The following is a 17,901-nucleotide window of genomic DNA, read 5'->3' on the forward strand; positions in this document are numbered from 1 at the left end:
GCTGGCTGCTGCGGAAACCCACCAGGAACCCGACTGTCAAGGGTACCGAAATGGAAATTACCTAACGGAAGGAGAAGCGCGCCTGGGGAACTGGCATTTTAAGAAGACTCCCGTCCATGGTGTCAGGAAGGACTTCTGAACCCCCGCACTGCACACTGTGGGCGGGGACACTTCGTTGTGGGAGGGGCCCTGCGTGCTGAAGGCATTCGTGGGGTGTCCTAAACACTAGCAGCACCCCCTGAGTTGTGACACCCTAAAATGTCCCCTACGACCCCAAATCGCCTCTGGTTGATGAGGTTAGGGATGCTTTTACAAAGCCTTTAATAAAGCTGCTGTCTGACTTTGGTCCTGAAAGTTCACAACCAGCCTAGGGTAAGAGCCCCACAAATCCCTTCAACTTCCTCATGTTCTGGCTTTGTGGACAAGCAACTAACTAGAATTGATTGAATAAAACCAGGCCCCGTGTTAAACTTGACCTTGCTCTATCTAACAAGAAACACGTGTAGTGGTACTAACCCCACTACAGTCTTAACGATCTTGAAGACTCTTTGTCTTTATTCAGTCTTTTGATAACAAACATAGACCCAAACCGAAACAGTGAGTGGAGATTGGTGCTAGCTGTTTTTCCCTTGCCCGCAAATATTTTATAGCTCAGAGTTATCAAATGGTCGAGAAGTTTCTGAGTATCAGTAGGAAAAAGACCTCTTACCCAGACCAAGATGTCACAAGAGTCTGCTTTTCCCAAGTAGGAGCTAACTAAAAGTAATCCCTGGTGTTTTGTGGCATTTGCAAAGGATGGCCATATGGACCAGAAGCTGATGCTAAAAAAAAAAAAAAAAAAAATCTTAAAATATCAATTTGTGTGTGTGACTATTTTAAGAAGCAATAAGGTCCAAGAACGCGGTTACTATCCTCTGGCATCTTACCAAAGGAATGAAACCATAAAGTTCACTTGATCAGACTACGGTTGGTTCTTTTTATCCTGGGGTCACTACACAATAACCAGCCTCGAACCCCTTTTCTCAGAGGACATTTTCTAATAATGGCAGCTAGTTCCAGTGACTGTACGTGTAGAAAAAGGCATCTGACTGCACTGCTTACCACGTCATTGTAGAACAGCTACTATGATGTAAGCACTGTGCTGGGGGGCTGGGCTGCCACAGTGAGCCCCAAACAGGCCCTCTTCTCACTGAGGTGACAGCCTAGTGCAGAGAGAAGTAGACCAGCGACTACAATATAGTTCAGAGGCGGCACAGCCCCGGGTCCACATCTGTCCTGCTTCTCGCCTGCGCAAGGTGATATCACCAAGGAATCCTGATACACCCTTCCCTGCCATGGCTGGACGTGGCCTCAGAATCCTACTCACTGAAAGTTTCTGGGCCAGCGGACCTCAACCTGGAGCAGGCATCAGAATCATCTGAGAGTTTCGTTCAGAACCAGTTGGGTCCTACTTCCCAAGTGTCTGATTCAGTAAGTCTGCTGCTGCTGTGGCTCTGGGGACTGTCCTTTGAAAACCAGTGTCTAGGGGCGCCTGGGTGGCTCAGTCGGCTAGCGTCCGACTTCGGCTCAGGTTGTGATCTCGCGGTCCGTGAGTTCGAGCCCCGCGTCAGGCTCTGTGCTGACAGCTCAGAGCCTGGAGCCTGTTTCGGATTCTGTGTCTCCCTCTCTCTGACCCTCCCCCGTTCATGCTCTGTCTCTCTCTGTCTCAAAAATAAATAAAGGTTAAAAAAAAAAAAAAAAAAGAAAACCAGTGTCTAGGTAACTACCGCTAAATCAAGCCGAGTTGGTAAAAGCTAGTTACCATCTCTGAGATGGTGAGATCTGGGTCAGGAATGTACAGAGAGTGACCAGAACAGAGGAGGGGCCCCTCGCTTTGACCTGGGAGGGTGAAGAATCAGGAAGTCTTCAAGGAGGAAATAGCACCTGGTCAGCAGGCAGTGGGGGAGAGGGGAGTCACAGGCAAAGAACGCAGGGCAGGAAGAGACCCCGAGACAGAGCACTGTGTTCTGTTGCATTAGAATTCAACGACATTTCATATCAGGTAAAGTTAGTGGAGGCAACTCCCTCTAAAAGAAAAGTTCTTTTCCTGTTCTTTTTCCTGTGGAAAGCATTTTAATGATCAAATATGTCATTGTCATTCTTTTTCTTTTTGTATTAAATGCTTTCCTCCTTAAGCAATAGCCTGGGCTTTATCAGAGTCTATCACAGCGGTGCCTGGCTGGCTCAGTCAGTGGAGCCTGCGACTCTTGATCTCAGGGCTGTGAGTTCAAACCCCACACTAGGTGTAGAGATTACTTAAAAATAAAAGTCTTTAAAAAAAAAAAAAGAGTCTACCACAGTGCTTTATGATGAAATACTAATAACTCTGCCATTTGAATATCACTACCAAGGATAGGAGCAAACATAGGATGCTCAGAGTCGGTGCAATGATGGTAACTGCCAGTCCAGGAAACAGGCAAAGAAATAAAATAAAAATCTCAGGATGACCTATTAAGTGGAGACCAATGGGGGCAGAGGTAGGGGAGGGAAAGATCCAGTAAGTTTAACATAAAGGGCGATCTAGAGCTGGGAGTTTCGCTGGGTGTCTTCTAATCTAAGAGTCTTCGTTTCAATCATAAATGTGGTCATCTAAAGGTTCATGAAAACCGGGAACCCCAAAAAACGTTACAGGAAGTTTTTTTTAAAAAAATCAAGATTTGCTTGAATACAAAGGAGAGATAATATTATCTTTGTCTAGTCAGAGAGTAAAAATACAGCCAAGTATGGGAGGTAACGTTGACTCTGAACACTTTGGGACGGAAAAATGATTCCTAACAACTTCGAGCTTAGACAAATTCTGAAGTTTACAAGGACTGGCCAGCAGGATGTTGGAATAAGAAGATTTAAAAGGTTTGAAGTATTCAAATATAAAATCTCAAGACAATGAACTGTGTGATATTAATAAATTCTAAGGGTACTCTGGACAGAAAATCATTATACCATTCCTGACAATGTAGCAAACAAAATTTTACTTTAATCAAATGCACTTTAGTTCTTGCAATGGTCACCAAAACGTATGCTCCATTAGTCCTCTGCCAGGTGCAATTAAAGTCATATTATGCTTACTGATTTCCTTATGACACGTGCAAAGGAACCTATATGTAAGACACAACTTCGTCTGATAAAAAATAAGCATAAAGACCAGAACAACTGATGCTTGGTAGGGCAGGACACCCCGCAGATTTCCGTTAGTTACCCTGGCTTGGTCCATGTTGGGAGCTGCTTTCTCAAAACTGGGTTAGTGCCTCCCTGATTGCATGGCTTTACTGATTTTTAACTTTTTGAAAAAATGTTTTAGGGGCGCCTGGCTGGTTCAGTCGGTTAAGCATCAACTCTTGGTTTTGGCTCAGGTCATGATCTCACAGTTCATGGGTTCGAGTCCCGCGTCAGGCTCCACGTTGCCGGCACAGAGCCTGCTTGGCGTTCTCTCTCATTCCCTCTCTCTCTGCCCCTCCCCTGCTCGCTCTCTCAAAATAAATGAATAAAGTTAAAAAAATTAAAAGTGAAATCAACGACCTCCGAAGCTGTCATCAAGGATAGGTTCTGTTATAATCACTCACTCAACACATACTTGTTGACTTCCTACTGTGTGCCAAAAACCGAGGTTAGCACTGGCTGCACACGGCAAACGTATATGCCGAGAGAAACGCAGGAAGAACTCCGTAAAATAGAGAATATGTACTATCCACCTCGTACATGTTAAGCATCAGGATTTCAAAAATCCCCATAAGCGTCACTGTTATTATGACAATGCCTCACGTAAGAAACCAGACTTGCCCCTTATGCTTGTCCAATACTACTGACGACATCAGACAGCAACATACAGGGAGTCTGCCCATTAACCTACAACTTGAAGTTATTTCCACCATGTCAACTTTAAAAACTGGAATCTTAGGGCGTAGGAGACTGTGCAAGAGTCCTGGAAATACATCGGGAGGATATCCAATAAAACATAGGGGTGTGGCAGGAGCACAAAGAAATGGGAGCTTTGAAAATTAACTGATGCCACTGAACTGAAAGTTAGGAAGAAGGCTGGAGCCCGGCTCTAGCCAGGGGCCACCCACCTAGACCTTGATTTCTCTTGTGTTGCTCATCTGGCCCGTGGGGATACCATCTGTCCTAATAACTGCCAAATGAGAAGACTTTAAAGCCATGAAGTGGCCTAAAAACATCAAGTATGTTATTGCTAGTTAAGGTCAAAGAACTGGTCGGTGACTTGGCCAGACCTGACATCTCCTGAGCCCACGACCTGTTCCCCAACACCAGGCCGCTGTTTATTACAAGTAATGAATATTCATCAAACACCAGGCAAATAACACAACACAGCCATTTTGACTAGGAAAATCAATCCCCCTCCCACTCGCTCCCCAAATTTTAAAAACATGTATAGAAAAATCCAGAAGTCATCAAGTGGAATATCCCAGTAGTCCTCAAATCGCAAATATCTTTATGTTCCAAAAGTTCAATTCTGGGTAATTTTTCCAAATGAAACACAGGACATGAAGTTACATTCAAATTTTAGATAAAACAATGTAATTTTTTTGGTATAAGTATGTCCCAAACACGGCATGTCCCACTCTTTATCTGAGGTTCAAATTTAACTGTGTGTCCTGTATTTTTATTTGCTAACCAATTTCTGAGTCGTCTGTACTGCTTTTCCAACTCTCAGCTAGGAGGTTCTGGAAGGAACTCTCACCTTGGGAGTTGAGAAAACGGAGTTCGATTTCTGGTTTCTGAGATCTCAGGCAGGTTACAATTCCTTCCCTTACACAAAGGGGCCAGTCAATACACATACCACACAATTTCAATGCCCTGGTGTCCATGAGAAATCCCCGGACTTTGTCAAGTTCCTGTTCAAAACACACTGGCCACTTCCTGCGTCTGATAAGCATTTCGATGTGTGTGGCTGTCCTGCCTGTTAGACAATACTGCATCAACCTTCCCTGTCCTCGCCATCCATAAAGCAGAGCCTGCGTATTTGCACAAGGGCTTTTTGCACTCATATGTAAATGGTTTATTGCTCAAAAAAAAAAAAAAGTTGAATGTATAATTTCACAAAAATTTATCAAAATTAAAAGGCTGACCCTAAGGATAGAAACTGGTTTCATGAGTTTTCCCATATCCTTGTGGATCTCTGGAAACCTACCTCCACACGGCCAAGTTCCCAAATTCTGTGTCTCTCACCGAGACTTCTGAACCTCTGGAAACTTGACCTCTAGCCACTCCTGGGTGTCCCAGCAACTGGACCTGGGCCAAAGCTGAATGCTTCCCCTTCCAACCTGCCCCTCTGCCGCTGACCCCAATGTCTTTAGTCGCTTACGTTTGAAATCCAAGAATCACCTGACACTTCCCTTCTATGAGGTCCACAAATCTGATCCACACCAAGACCAAGATTCCACCTCTCAAACCCAACTGTTACTCTCCACACCTCGTCTCCATTCCCATCATCCGGGCCCCCCCTCCGAGCCCCCATCACCTCTCTCACAAACACTGCAGGAGCCCCCTAACTGGTTTCCTGCCCCCCCAAACCCATTCTGCGCATCATAGTCTGAGTTACCTCGTCCCATGCTTCCTGGTCCTACATGACTTCCCCCAGCTATTCTGGCCTTCTGGCAGCTCCTAGAACACAGACCAAGTTCTCACCACATGGTCTTTGCACGTGCCGTTCCCATCGACTGGACCAGGGGAAGCCTTGACTGGTGCCTTCTCATCCTTCAGCTGTCAAGTATAATCTCTTCCAAAAGACCCTCCTGGGCTAACTTTTTTTATTGTGGTAAAATATACAAAAACAAAAATGTACTCTTTCAACCATTTTTAAGAGTATGGCTCAGCAATTCACACTGTTCAGCAACTCACACGGTTGTCCCGCCATCACCACCACCACTCATCTCCAGGATTTACCATCCCAAACTGAAAGGCTCATTAAACAAGAATTCCCTTTCCCTCTCCCCCCAGGCCCTGGTAAGCACTGTTCCACTTTCTGTCTCTATGAACTTAACTATTCTAAGAACCTCATAGAGTGGGATCATACAATATTTGTTTTGCCCTTTTGTGTCTGGCTCATTTCACCGAGCATAATGTCTTCGAGTTTCACCCACATTATAGCATGTATTAGAATGTCCTTACTTTTTAAGACTGAATCACATTCCAATGTATGGATACACCAGATCAGTTTACATCGACAGCGGCCTGGGTTCCTTAGTGCCATTTTCAAGCAGACTCTCGTTACTCTCTTAATAGGGTCTTATCTTCGAGTGTTTATCATAGATTGTAATTCTAATATCAGTTGGTTTCATATCTCCTTTGTTCAATATCTTAATTATCTACTCCTGCCTCCCCACCCCAAATGACCCTTGTAAGCTCCATGAAGAGGAGGACATTGTTTTGTTCATCCTTCTATTAACCACCATTACCTGGCTCAGGCCCTGGAGGGTAGTGGGGATTTGATAGGTAATTGTTGAATCACTGAATGAAAGAAAATCATTAAGACACCAGAAAGCCAGTGGTCTTCAGATGCGCTCACAGATTTCATGCACTTTGTATTCAACTGTGAAAGGGAACAAATTCATGCAAGCATGCATATGCATGCACACACACACACACACACACACACACACACACACACGGCTCTCCGGGCACAAACAATTCCCTTTGTAACATGAAAGTTAATGTTGTTTGTGATTAACACACATTTCCTGTGTTTTTTTTTTTTTTTCAAGAATGCATCATGTGCAAAAGTAACTTGTGTGTTCAGCAAGGAAAAGGAACTAAGTACTGATCAACACTACCGCAGGGATGAGAATCCTAGGTAAAACATTCTGCTAAGTAAAAGGAGTCAGTCACAAAAGAACAGATGTTGTATGATTCCATTTATGCAAAACGTCCAGATAGGCAAATACATAGAGCCGGGAAGCAGGTTGGAGGTCAGCAGGAGCTGAGGGGAGGAAAGAATAGGAGGGACCGCTAACAGGTACAGGGTCTCTTTTCTTGGGCGATGAAAAGGTTCTAAAATGGAGTAGGGTGATGGTTGCACAATTCTGTAAACTCCTAACAACCACTGGATTGGACACTTTGAAAGGATAAACGGTATGGCACGTGAATTATAGCTCCATAAAGCAGTTTCAAAAAAGAGAGCATATGTGGATGGAGATGTAGGTGGCCTGCCTGCACCTGAGGGCTGGGAAAACCTTGCCTTCCCAAGTAGGCAATGCCCGGCAAGGAGGCGGCATCCGGGGCAGCAGCCCTGGAGGGGCAGCCGGCTTTCTCCGGCACCGAAGGCCTCCTTGCCCCACAAACCCTGTGGATTACAGACCATCTTCCTTCCAGTACAGTAAAGGCCTCCGCTTTATGCAAATCATTTTCTTTTTCTAACACCGGCCCTCTCCCCCACCCCCGTTCCAAAAGCAGGAAGACAGGCCCTGAAGATAAACAAAGGTAAAGTTCTCTGGACCAAAACTTGACACAAATATGCACATTTCTGAAGAGCCTCTTCACAACTTTCTCAGCTTACCCAGGTCCAAGCCTCCATCATGGCTCACCTGGGTCAGCCTCCTACCTGGTCTTCCTGCCTAGGACCACCATGACCAGAATGACCCTTTTAAAATGCAACCAGACCACAGATGACGCTACTCCAATGGGGAACATCCTGCACCGGCTGCCCCCCGCATCCTGCACACAAAGTCAAACCCAAGATCCTTATACACCTAGGAAGCCCTTCATGGTGGGGCTCCCCTACCCGCTCATCTTCTCCCAGCCCCCTCCATGCTCACAGGGTTGAGAAAGAGCCAACCACCTGTTTGTTGACTTCATCAGAAGAATCGGGAGCCGAGCACCTGCCCATGAGGGCCTCTGCACCGAGCCTTCAGTCCCCTCTGCCTAGGCCACTCCGCTCCCAGGTCTTCAAGGTTCCCCTTCTCTCTGCTGAGAGAGAGAACATTGAGGGAGACATCCTCTCTCAAATGTCACCTTCTCCACGCTACAAATACAACCTGTTCCCTTGACCCTCTCCCCCCTCCCCTGTTCGGCTTTCTCTTTTTATCCCCCCTTTTACTTATTCCAGCCATACCGTATCATTTACCCCTTTGCTACCTTTATTATCTACGGTCTCCCCCCTCCTCTAGAACGTGAGCTCCATGAGAGCAGGGCTCTTCATCTACTTGGTTCACTGGCAGATGTCAAGTGCCCAGCACACAGGATGTGCTTAACACCCGTTGGGTGGCCGGCAGCATGGATAAAGGAGGCCTCTGTTTCAGACCGTAGGGCTAAGGAGGAGGGGGGTCCAGTCTGTGGAATGACTGGGGCGATAGGAAGTTCCCTAGGAGACACCCAGAGCGTATTTGTTTGACCCTGGAACTCGGGAAGGGAGACCAAGAGCTAACCAAGGTGCGGCTTTAAAAAGAGTGTCGGTCCAAGTGATCTCAAAGAGCCAGGATGCCATTTATTCACCCCCCACACAGTCGGAGGTTCTCCGAATGACCTTTGACAACTGTCGCCATGTTTCTCCATGCTAAAGACTGATAAAAAAGAATTCTAAGCCATCTTCCATGAAGTGGAACTAGATGAAGTCTCAAACCTCTGAGGGATGAGCCATGGCAGCCCCAATCTCCTTTTAGTGGCTGTGATAGGATAGGAAGATGGAATACACCCAAGGATGTGGCATTTGGGCTTAGTTTGAAGATTTTTTTAACTCTGCTTATAAAAAAACCTCTGTTTTTAAAATATGCAAATGCGGGGCGCCTGGGTGGCTCAGTCGGTTAAGCCTCTGACTTCGGCTCAGGTCACGATCTTGCGGTCCGCGAGTTCGAGCCCCGCGTCGGGCTCTGGGCTGATGGCTCGGAGCCTGGAGCCTGCTTCCGATTCTGTGTCTCCCTCTCTCTGCCCCTCCCCTGTTCATGCTGTGTCTCTCTCTGTCTCAAAAATAAATAAACGTTAAAAAAAAATTTTTTTTTAAATAATAAAAAATAAAATAAAATATGCAAATGCTTATTTTGGCTAATTTTTAGGGCCCAGTATGAACATAAACTCATGAGAGTCCGCTGTTCTTTAGAAAATATAGATGAAGATATCTTTAACCTAGGGGCACCTGGGTGGCTCAGTCAGGTGAACATCTGACTCTAGATTTTGGCGCAGGTCATGATCTCAGGACTCGTGAACTCGAGTCCTGCATCGGGCTCCTCGCTGACGGTGTGGAGCCTTGCTTGGGATTCTCTCTCTGTCCCTCTTTCTGCCTCTCCCTCTCTCCCTCTCTCTAATAAATAAACTTAAAAAAAAAAAAAAAGATATCTTTAACCTAATAGACGGACATCTAATCATTTGAGAAAGCCTTCTGGTTTTTATCCCGCTACATGTATAAGCAACATGAGATCATTCCTCCATTCTACAGTCTATAATTGACCTTTGGCCTTGAAGCTTCTATTGAAAACCATGGATTCTATCCCAAGGTAGAAATCAGTCTCTCAGGTATTCAATTTTTCAAGCATGTAAATATCACATTCTAACCCTCCTTCCACCAAAAAATACATTTATTTTAATCCAAGTCAATTCTGAAGGAAAGTTAAGGATTTTTCCTGTCTACTACACAACGTCCTCCCCGGAAGACATCTGTGCTCTGCAGAAGTCTCCAGATTGTGAAGCCGGGTCTCCTGGGCACAGGGCAGAGTGTCAGCCACATCATGGACCAGCTTGGTAAGGGCAGCTGCAGGTGAAAAGGAGAAATGTGTCATGCCCTTCACATGCCCTCCATGCATCCAGCCTCCAGCAGTCCCACGTGCTCTCATCGACAGGCTGTTGAAGAGAAAGGTGATTTGGAAGAAATCATGCCTGCCCATCTTAAGCCACTTTCTTTTTTTCTTTTTTCTTTTTTTAATGTATATTTCTTTTTGAGAGAGACAGAGGGTGAGTGGGGATGGGGCAAAGACAGAGGGAGATACAAAATCCAAAGCAGGCTCCAGGCTCTGAGCCATCACAACAGAGCCTGATGAGAGGCTCAAACTTAGAAACTATGAGATCGTGACCCGAGCGGAAGTCAGACACTTAACCGACTGAGCCGCCCAGGCACCCCTTAAGCCACTTTCTGTGAAAGATAAATCTCCCAAAACCAAACAAGATCTCAAAAACTCCTATGAACAGACAGACAGCCACTTGCCCATATTCACAGTGACATTATTCACAATAGGATAAGATGCAATGAAAAGATGCAATGAAAAGGAAGTAGAAGGAAATTCTGACATCTGCTACCACACGGATGAACCATGAGGATATTATGCTGTGTGAAATAAGCCAGTAAGAAAAGGACAAATATTGCATGATTGCACTTACATGAGGAACTTGGCCAAATTCACGGAGACAAATAGGTAGAGAGATTATTGGGGGCTGGGGGGAGGAAGAAATGGGGATATATACTGTTTAACAGGTATAATATTTCAAAATGGGATGATGGAAAAATTCTGGAGATGGACAGTGGTGATAGTAGCCTGACAGCACAAATGTGCTTAATGCCACTGAATTCACTTTTAAAACTGGTAAATTTTATGAATATTGTGCCACAGTTAAAGCAAAACGCCCATGAAGTAAACTTCTGCACGAAGGTGAGATCGTGTAGTTCTGGTGCACATAACAGAATACAGATTTTCACATAATCCTTACAATCTCTTCTGTCTGATGAACCCCACACAGTCACTTTGCTTGTGTCATAAGCCTCCAGAATTTCTGATATAGCATTTGCTAGTGCTTGGCTTAGAAGCCCACAAATTTATTCCCAATATGGCAGTAAGGCCAATATTTTCCGGCATGAAACGTACAAAATCCAACCCATCATCTCACGAACGTGAATATTCAAACCATCCAAGACAAATGGTTGTCTATTTTCTTTTCTTTTCTTTTTAATGTTTATTTAGTTTTGAAGTAGAGAGACAGAGCGTGAGCAGGAGAGACACAGAGAGAGAGAGGGAGACACAGAACCCGAAGCAGGCTCCAGGCTCTGAGCTGTCAGCAGAGAGCCCGACGCGGGGCTCGAACTCACAGACCGTGAGATCATGACCTGAGCCGAAGTTGGACGCTTAACCGACTGAGCCACCCAGGCACCCCGGTTATCTATTTTCTTATAGAGAACATTCAATGTTTCTTTTGGATCCAGAGATCATATACACACATCTCAGAGAGTAGTCTCCATACTCTCTTGCATCCCAAGAAGACAGAGTAAGAACCTGTGTACAAGTCACATCACACTTTGTAAAATAAAAAAATGCATCCAATGCATGGGAAATTCCTTAACAGCAAGAACGGACAGTTGGAGGCTATGTAGGAACAATATTTGGTGCCTGAGGAGCTCCAAGGAAGATATTCCGGCTCAACTTGAGAAAAGGTGAGCAAACTGATTTCAAACACTGCCTGTTCTAAATCAAACAAACCTCAAGTCTGGTGGAACAAAAGCCACTCAGCAAAGAGACAAAGCCATCGACGAAGGCCCTGTAAATAAAGACCAAAGCTACTAGCCAAAGGTCAGGCTACACACGTACTCAATGCAGAAGCGACAGGATTCTCAGTCACACTAAGGGGAGGTGGCCATTGACACTGAAAGGCTGTCCCAGGACAAGGGTGACCTCAGCCGCCCAAGGAGTCAGTGCCCTTTCCCAGACGGAGAGCCAGCTTCCAGGCCCCGCTCTGCAAATTCACTAGCTTGGAGACCAATCATGGACACAGAGCTTTCAAGCAGGAAGTGAGCCGGGCCATCCTCCAGGGTCTTAGGCAACCGTCCCTCCTTGCAAGGAGGGGCAGTGTCCAGAGCAGAGAGAAAGAAAACACCGGGTCTGCTTTCTTACCAAGGAAGGAAAGAAAAACTAAAACCCCCAACTCGGGCCCTCTGCAACCTAACGGGCTTCAATGAAGCCAGGAGGTAATCCCCAGGACAGCACCGGGGGAAGACAGGCATTTTTACAATGAAGGAATGCACAGGACTGTCCCAAGGGTCTCTGTGATTAGTGACGCTTACTAGACACCCCAAATGAGAACCATTTGTGGAGAGCACCGATCCTTTAAGGAAGATTCAGGCTTCGGCTCGTGAGTGTTGAGTGCTGAACAGGGAAAAGTAATTGATTTTTTATTTATTTATATTGGGGGAAATCTAGAGGCTAAGGGAGAGGAAAGAGATAGGAAGTGGGGGGTAAAGTCGACACAGAAGTGCTCTGACGTTCCAAGGGCCTCCGCTGTGCAGAAGGAACACCCAGCAACTTGTGGCTGTGACTGCGCAGGCATGTCCCCGGGTCACAGAGGACCCTCAAACACCACGCTGTCTGTCCCTGGACACCTGTGGTCCGGAACTCAAGCCCTGCATGGGGAGGTTTAGAATCTCTCCCCTATCTTAGCAAACACTTTCTCACCAGTGCCCAGTGCAAACGGGGACCTATGTTTGCTAAATAAATACAAACACGCAGAGTGAGTCCTGCTCCCTACACCGTCTAAGAGAAAGGCAATTGCTGGATGAACAATAAATATTTACTGAGCTGTATCAATGACAACAGGAATATTAACGACTACTTTTCACCGAAGGCTGGGCCAAGCTAAAGTTCGTTCAGTTCTCTCATTTGGAACTCATCACACAACCCTGTGAGGTACTGTTATTATTATTCCATATTCCAGATAAAAAAAAAACCTGTAAGCTAAAAGGATTAAGTAACTTGCCCTAGGTTACACAGCTAAGAAAGCAGTAAGGCCTGGATTCCAAGCTAGGTCAAAGGACTCCAAAGCATGTGTCACCAACCTCTATTTTACTGCTGCCTCTGGGCTCCGTACTCCCCGGGAACCAGTTATCAAACATACTTCCCATGGGGCATGTTTTGGAAACAATTTATTTAAAAAAAATTCTTTTTAATGTGTATTTTTCAGAGAGAGAGAGAGAGAGACAGATGGAGCGTGAGCAAGGAACGGGGAGAGAGAAAGAGAGAGAGAGAAGGAGACACAGAATCCAAAGCAGCCTCCAGGCTCTGGGCTGTCAGCACAGAGCCTGACGTGGGGCTTGAAACCATGAACCGCAAGACCATGACCTGAGCTGAAGTTGGATACTTAACTGACTGAACCACCCAGGTGTCCCTGGAAACAATTTATTTAAAAGTACGATACATTTCAAAGTATTAGGAAAAGTACTAATGTATTCCTAGCTGATCAGATGATAATTCCTCTGTTTTCTATGAATAAGTACCAGAAACAAGACTGTTTTATATACCCATGCTTTCTAGACTCTTCCTCCATCCTGCCAGGTGTTCAATAACCCAGGACCTTAAAAGATCTTAGACTGGGAGTTCTCTTTAACCAGGCATAGGGATGGGGATTCAGGAGTAACTTGGTTAACAAAATAAAGGATAAACCACCTTCTTTTTGTGTTATTAAAACTCTATGGCAGCAAATTAATTTTTACTGATCTCAATAAGTAACAAAGCACTTACAGATGTTATGAATACAATTAATCTAATTGATGATGCTAACAAAAACCTGAAAACTCACAACCCGGGGGGGGGGGGGGGGTCTCCTCTCCCCCACCCTCCACCACACACACACACACACACACACACACACACACACACACACACACACACAAAGAAACTTGCCAGGAGACAAATCGAGGAGCAAATATAGAAACAGATCTAAAATTCAGTGCTTAAGAGACTTTAAAAGCAGTTTTCTTTAGACATATGTGACACGAAGGGACCCCACAAAACTTGTTCTGGTAACTAGAAAGCAAGTTCCTCTGCATTCATAAGAGCACAGACTTCCTTTACAATGATGAAACTAAAGAGCAAAGGTAAGTAGGAGATTCAAATCTCTCTAGAGTTATAAGGATCACCTGGATTTCATGAATGTCGTTTATGAAAAACTAAAAAGGAATTCAAACTAGCAAGGCAATATTAAAAACACACTAAACATCTGGGCATTATACTATTTTTAAAATATCAGTTTAATGAAGAAAATAAAACAACATAAGAACACCTACTGTGTATGAGGGACAGTCACCTGTTCTGCCATTTAATTCTCTCAACAACCAAAGGAAGTTGATAACATCTTTTTTTTTTTTAAATAAATTGAGGTTCAGAAAATTCAGGAATTCATCTAAAGTTAGACAATTGAAAAAGTAAGTACATATTGGGTATCTGGGTGGTGCAGTCAGTTAAGCATCCAACTCTAGATCTCAGCTCAGGTCACGATCTCACGGTTCTTGAGCCCTATGTCCGGGTCTGGGCTCTGCAGTGATAGTGAGGAACCTACTTGGGATATTCTCTCTCTCTCTCTCTCTCTCTCTCTCTCTCTCTCTCTCCCTCTCCCTCTCCCTCTCTCCCTCTCTCTCTGCCCCTCCTCCAGCTCCTATGTGCATTTGCTCTCTCAAAACTTTAAAAAAAAAAAAGTAAATATAACAAAAATAAATTCTAAAAATCAAATACAATTTAAAATAAGTAAAATAACAGAAACTTGTGGGAATCTAAATCCACTACTCCTTGCTTTAGAAGGAAGAAAAAGAAAGGAAAGAAGAAAGGAAGGCAGGCAGACAGGGGGGAAAGAAACCAATAGCCAGATCTGGTCAATGCCATGAATGCTAACGTCTCAGAGACTGAAATCCAAATGAAACATGGGACCAGTACTAAGCCTGCCTTATCGCACAGACTTCTTTTTGTTAAGCCATTTGCTTTACCAAATTATTATTTTAAAGCCTCAATTTAAAAACTGAAAATTAGGGGCTCCTGGGTGGCCCAGTTGGTTAAGTGACTGACTCTTGATTTCGGCTCAGGTCACGATTTCATGGTTTGTGGGTTTAAGCCCTGCATCAGGCTCTGTGCTGACAGCATGGGGCCTACTTGGGATTGTCTCTGTCTCTCCCCCCCCCCCCATCTCTCAAAATAAATAAATAAACTTTAAAAAACTAAATAAATGGGGGGAATGCCTGGGCGGCTCAAAGCCTGAAGCCTGCTTCGGGTTCTGTGTGTGTGTGTGTCTCTCTCTCTCTCTCTCAAAAATAAATACCTATTAAAAAATGTTTTAACTAAATAAAAACAAAATTAAAAAAAAAAATCTCCTAGCTCTGTCACGGTCAAGATCAAGTGCACATCGGCATGCATTTTCCTTAAAATAAAAACCAGAAGGGAAGTTTGAAGGTAGCCAGAGCTGTCCTGGCTCAGACGGCGTTTGTGTTCACCAGTATTAAGCCACACGAGTCTCGTTTGGCCCTGGGTAACAGACACAGAGAATCACCAAGGATTACCAAAGCGCAGCCACCAGGACATAAGGAATGAAGAAAATGGTTAAGCGTTCTTACCTAAAATGAGCACAAGGACGTAATGAAAGTCATTAAGTCTGAATTTTCATTCAGAGAGTAATTGCAGGCAGACTCCCCCACCCCCAAGAAAGTAATCGGCTAATAAACATTGAATATCTTTTGCATAACCATTTATAATAGGCTCAGATGAGGCCTTCACCGATAGGCCCAGGATTAATGAATGGCATTTTAGATCAAACACAAAAGTACCCGTGAGACAATGAGAATTAGAACTTTTACTGCACAGTCTGTGTTTCCTCTTTTTCATATGCGCTTGCATGTACTATCGCTGGAGATTTTATCACACATGTTTTATAGTTTTTGTTCCTAAAAGCAGTCAGCCTTCCTCCATAACCTACTGTGCGCGCGGTGATCTTCAAGCACTCGGCCTGTGTTGTCTCATTTAATTCTCAAGGAGCAGAGACAGAAATCTGCAGACAATGCAACCAGGAAGATGGGAGAGAATCTTTTCTCAGGCCGACAGGGCGGGCAGTTTCCGGGAGGGGAACTCGGCAGCGTCCGGAGCTACCCAAGAAGGACTTGGAGCCCGCCGGGGGCGCCGCGGGCAGGCCGAAGGGGTCAGGTGGGGTTGAGCGGGACTCACCGGGCGGAAATGGGGCCCACCCGCCCCTTACTTTTGGTGTCAACTCCCCTCCCCCGTTCCGCATCCCCCACAGCCGTCGCCAATGCGAGTTCGAAGCCGTGTTCCAGGACCAGGCGCGCACACCCCCCTCGGAGAAGTCGGGCTGACAACGGAAGGCTTTTCTTTCGCTTGGGGAGGTGTGAGGACGTGGGGGGGGGGGGGGTGGTTTACAACACTTGCCACTCTCTGCCACCCTCCCCGCCCCAACACGTTGCCCCTCTGCACGCACACCAGCGAAGCCGCAGCGCTGGGTATCACACCGGGGAGGGAAGGAGATGGCCTGGGGCCGCGCCGCGGGAGCTGGCGGATACGACCCTACGGTCACCGGGGAAAACGTCCCTCTTCCGCATCACCTCCCAACCTGAGTTAAAGCTCGCGGTAGATGTCAGGAGGGCGCCTGGTCCTGCAGGCGCCGCGGCGGAGGCGGTCTCGCCCTCCATCCCTCCCCGCAGGTGCGCCAGGGTACCCGAGGTCCTAAGGTCTTTTTCAGACTCGTTGGCATCGGCTCCCAAAGGGGGCCCCAGCACAACCCGGCCAGGGAGACTTCCAGAGGGGCGGCAGACACCGCAGGGAAGCCAGCGGCACTCCCCAAGGACCCGCAAGTCCTGCCAGGCTCGCCCCTCAAAGCTTAACCCCGGACATGTGCGTGGCAAACCCAAACGATCCAAACGCCACCTGCGAGTTCCCTCGCCTCCCAGCAGGTGAAACCCGCACGGACGTCTCCACAGCGCTGCCTACCCATCCCCGAGGCCGAGAAGGCTCCCGGGACCCCCGCCTAAGTCCCACCGGTGCGGGCTCCGGAGCCCGAGGGCGCGGACAGCTGCTGCCACCGCATCCCCGATCCTGGGAGTCCGCCCGCTCCGGGGCGGCCAGGGGACCTGTGGGACACTGGGGGGCCGGTTGGGTGGGGAAAGTTGGGGGCCCGGCGCCGCGCCCCTCCTTACCTGGCGCTCGCTGGCCCCTGCTGGGACATCCGTCGGGTGCGCGCCCCTCCGCGCGCTCGCTGCGCACCTGGCCGTAGTCGCCGCCACCGCCCGGCCCCAGCCCTGGCCGCCGCGCTAGCGCTTCATGGCGCACGGGGCTGGCCCGGGGCCCCGGGAAGCGTGTCCAGTTGGCGGCGGCTCCTCCGGCTCTCGCCTCTCGCCAATGGCTCCCCGCCTTCCCCCGCCCCGCGTCCGAGCGCCAGTCCTCGGCGGCCGCCCTTTTCCCTCCGCTCCCCGGGACCGGCCAAACTGGTTTCTCCGCTCCGGGGTGGTGCCTCCAGTCTCTCACTGGCAGCCGCGGCTGGGGCTAGGGGCGGGCCCGGCCGTCTGCCCTCCCTTTGTCCCTCCCGGGGGCGGAGAGGGGCTGGACGGCGAGCCCCAGGGCGGGCACACGCGGCCCAGGTCCAGCCCCGCGCCCTCCGTGCGCCCTGGCGGCAGGTGGGCACCCAGGCGGTGACCCGAGCTCGTCCCCTGCCTCGCCCGACCTGCCACTTGGCAGCTGCGATCGCTGTCGGCTCCTTTGGCGCTCCCGCCTCCCGGGGGGCCGCGCTCGCCACCCCGCCCCACCAGCTTCGCGTCACTTTCCCGCCGCCCTCGGCTGGCCTGGCCGCCGCCCGGGGTCGGTGATCTCCCCAGCCCGGAAAGCTGGCCGGGCCGCGGCTCGCCTGGGACCTGCCCCCCCCCCCCCTCGGTAAGGGCAGCTGTACCCTCTCGACGCCGCCAAGTCACGTTCCAGGACTGGTCACCGAACGCGCGTCGCGGTTCGCTGCGCAGAGGGTGGGGAAGGGGCCGGCGCCAAAAGACTTGGAGAAACTTACCTGTAGTCGCAGCAAGCAGGCTTTGTGCGGAGACCTAGCTCCTCTGCCTTTAGGGGTTTGGGGTCAAAAGCAGCCAAGGTGCAGCAGGTGAATGGCACGGAGTAGCTGGAAAATTTGGCT

At 47.7% G+C, this 17,901-nt stretch overlaps 1 protein-coding gene across 2 annotated transcripts in view; it reads right to left on the reverse strand.

Moving 5' to 3' along the window:
- ATP8B1 (ATPase phospholipid transporting 8B1) overlaps nucleotides 1–17,452 on the reverse strand; it is a 126,338-nt gene extending 108,886 nt beyond the window's left edge. Inside the window, exon 1 of one of the 2 annotated variants that reach the window (XM_078435207.2) lies at nucleotides 16,925–17,452. The gene's annotated coding sequence lies outside the window, so the exon portion shown is untranslated. Of the gene's footprint in view, nucleotides 1–7,831; nucleotides 7,960–16,924 lie in introns of those variants that run through there. The other variant, XM_078435208.2, reaches the window with a different exon arrangement.
- Between the last annotated feature and the right edge of the window lie 449 nt (nucleotides 17,453–17,901).

The sequence above is a fragment of the Panthera onca genome, chromosome D3 (genome assembly GCF_046562875.1).
Source record: "Panthera onca isolate mPanOnc1 chromosome D3, mPanOnc1 haplotype 2, whole genome shotgun sequence".
In the NCBI taxonomy this organism is placed as follows: domain Eukaryota; kingdom Metazoa; phylum Chordata; class Mammalia; order Carnivora; family Felidae; genus Panthera; species Panthera onca.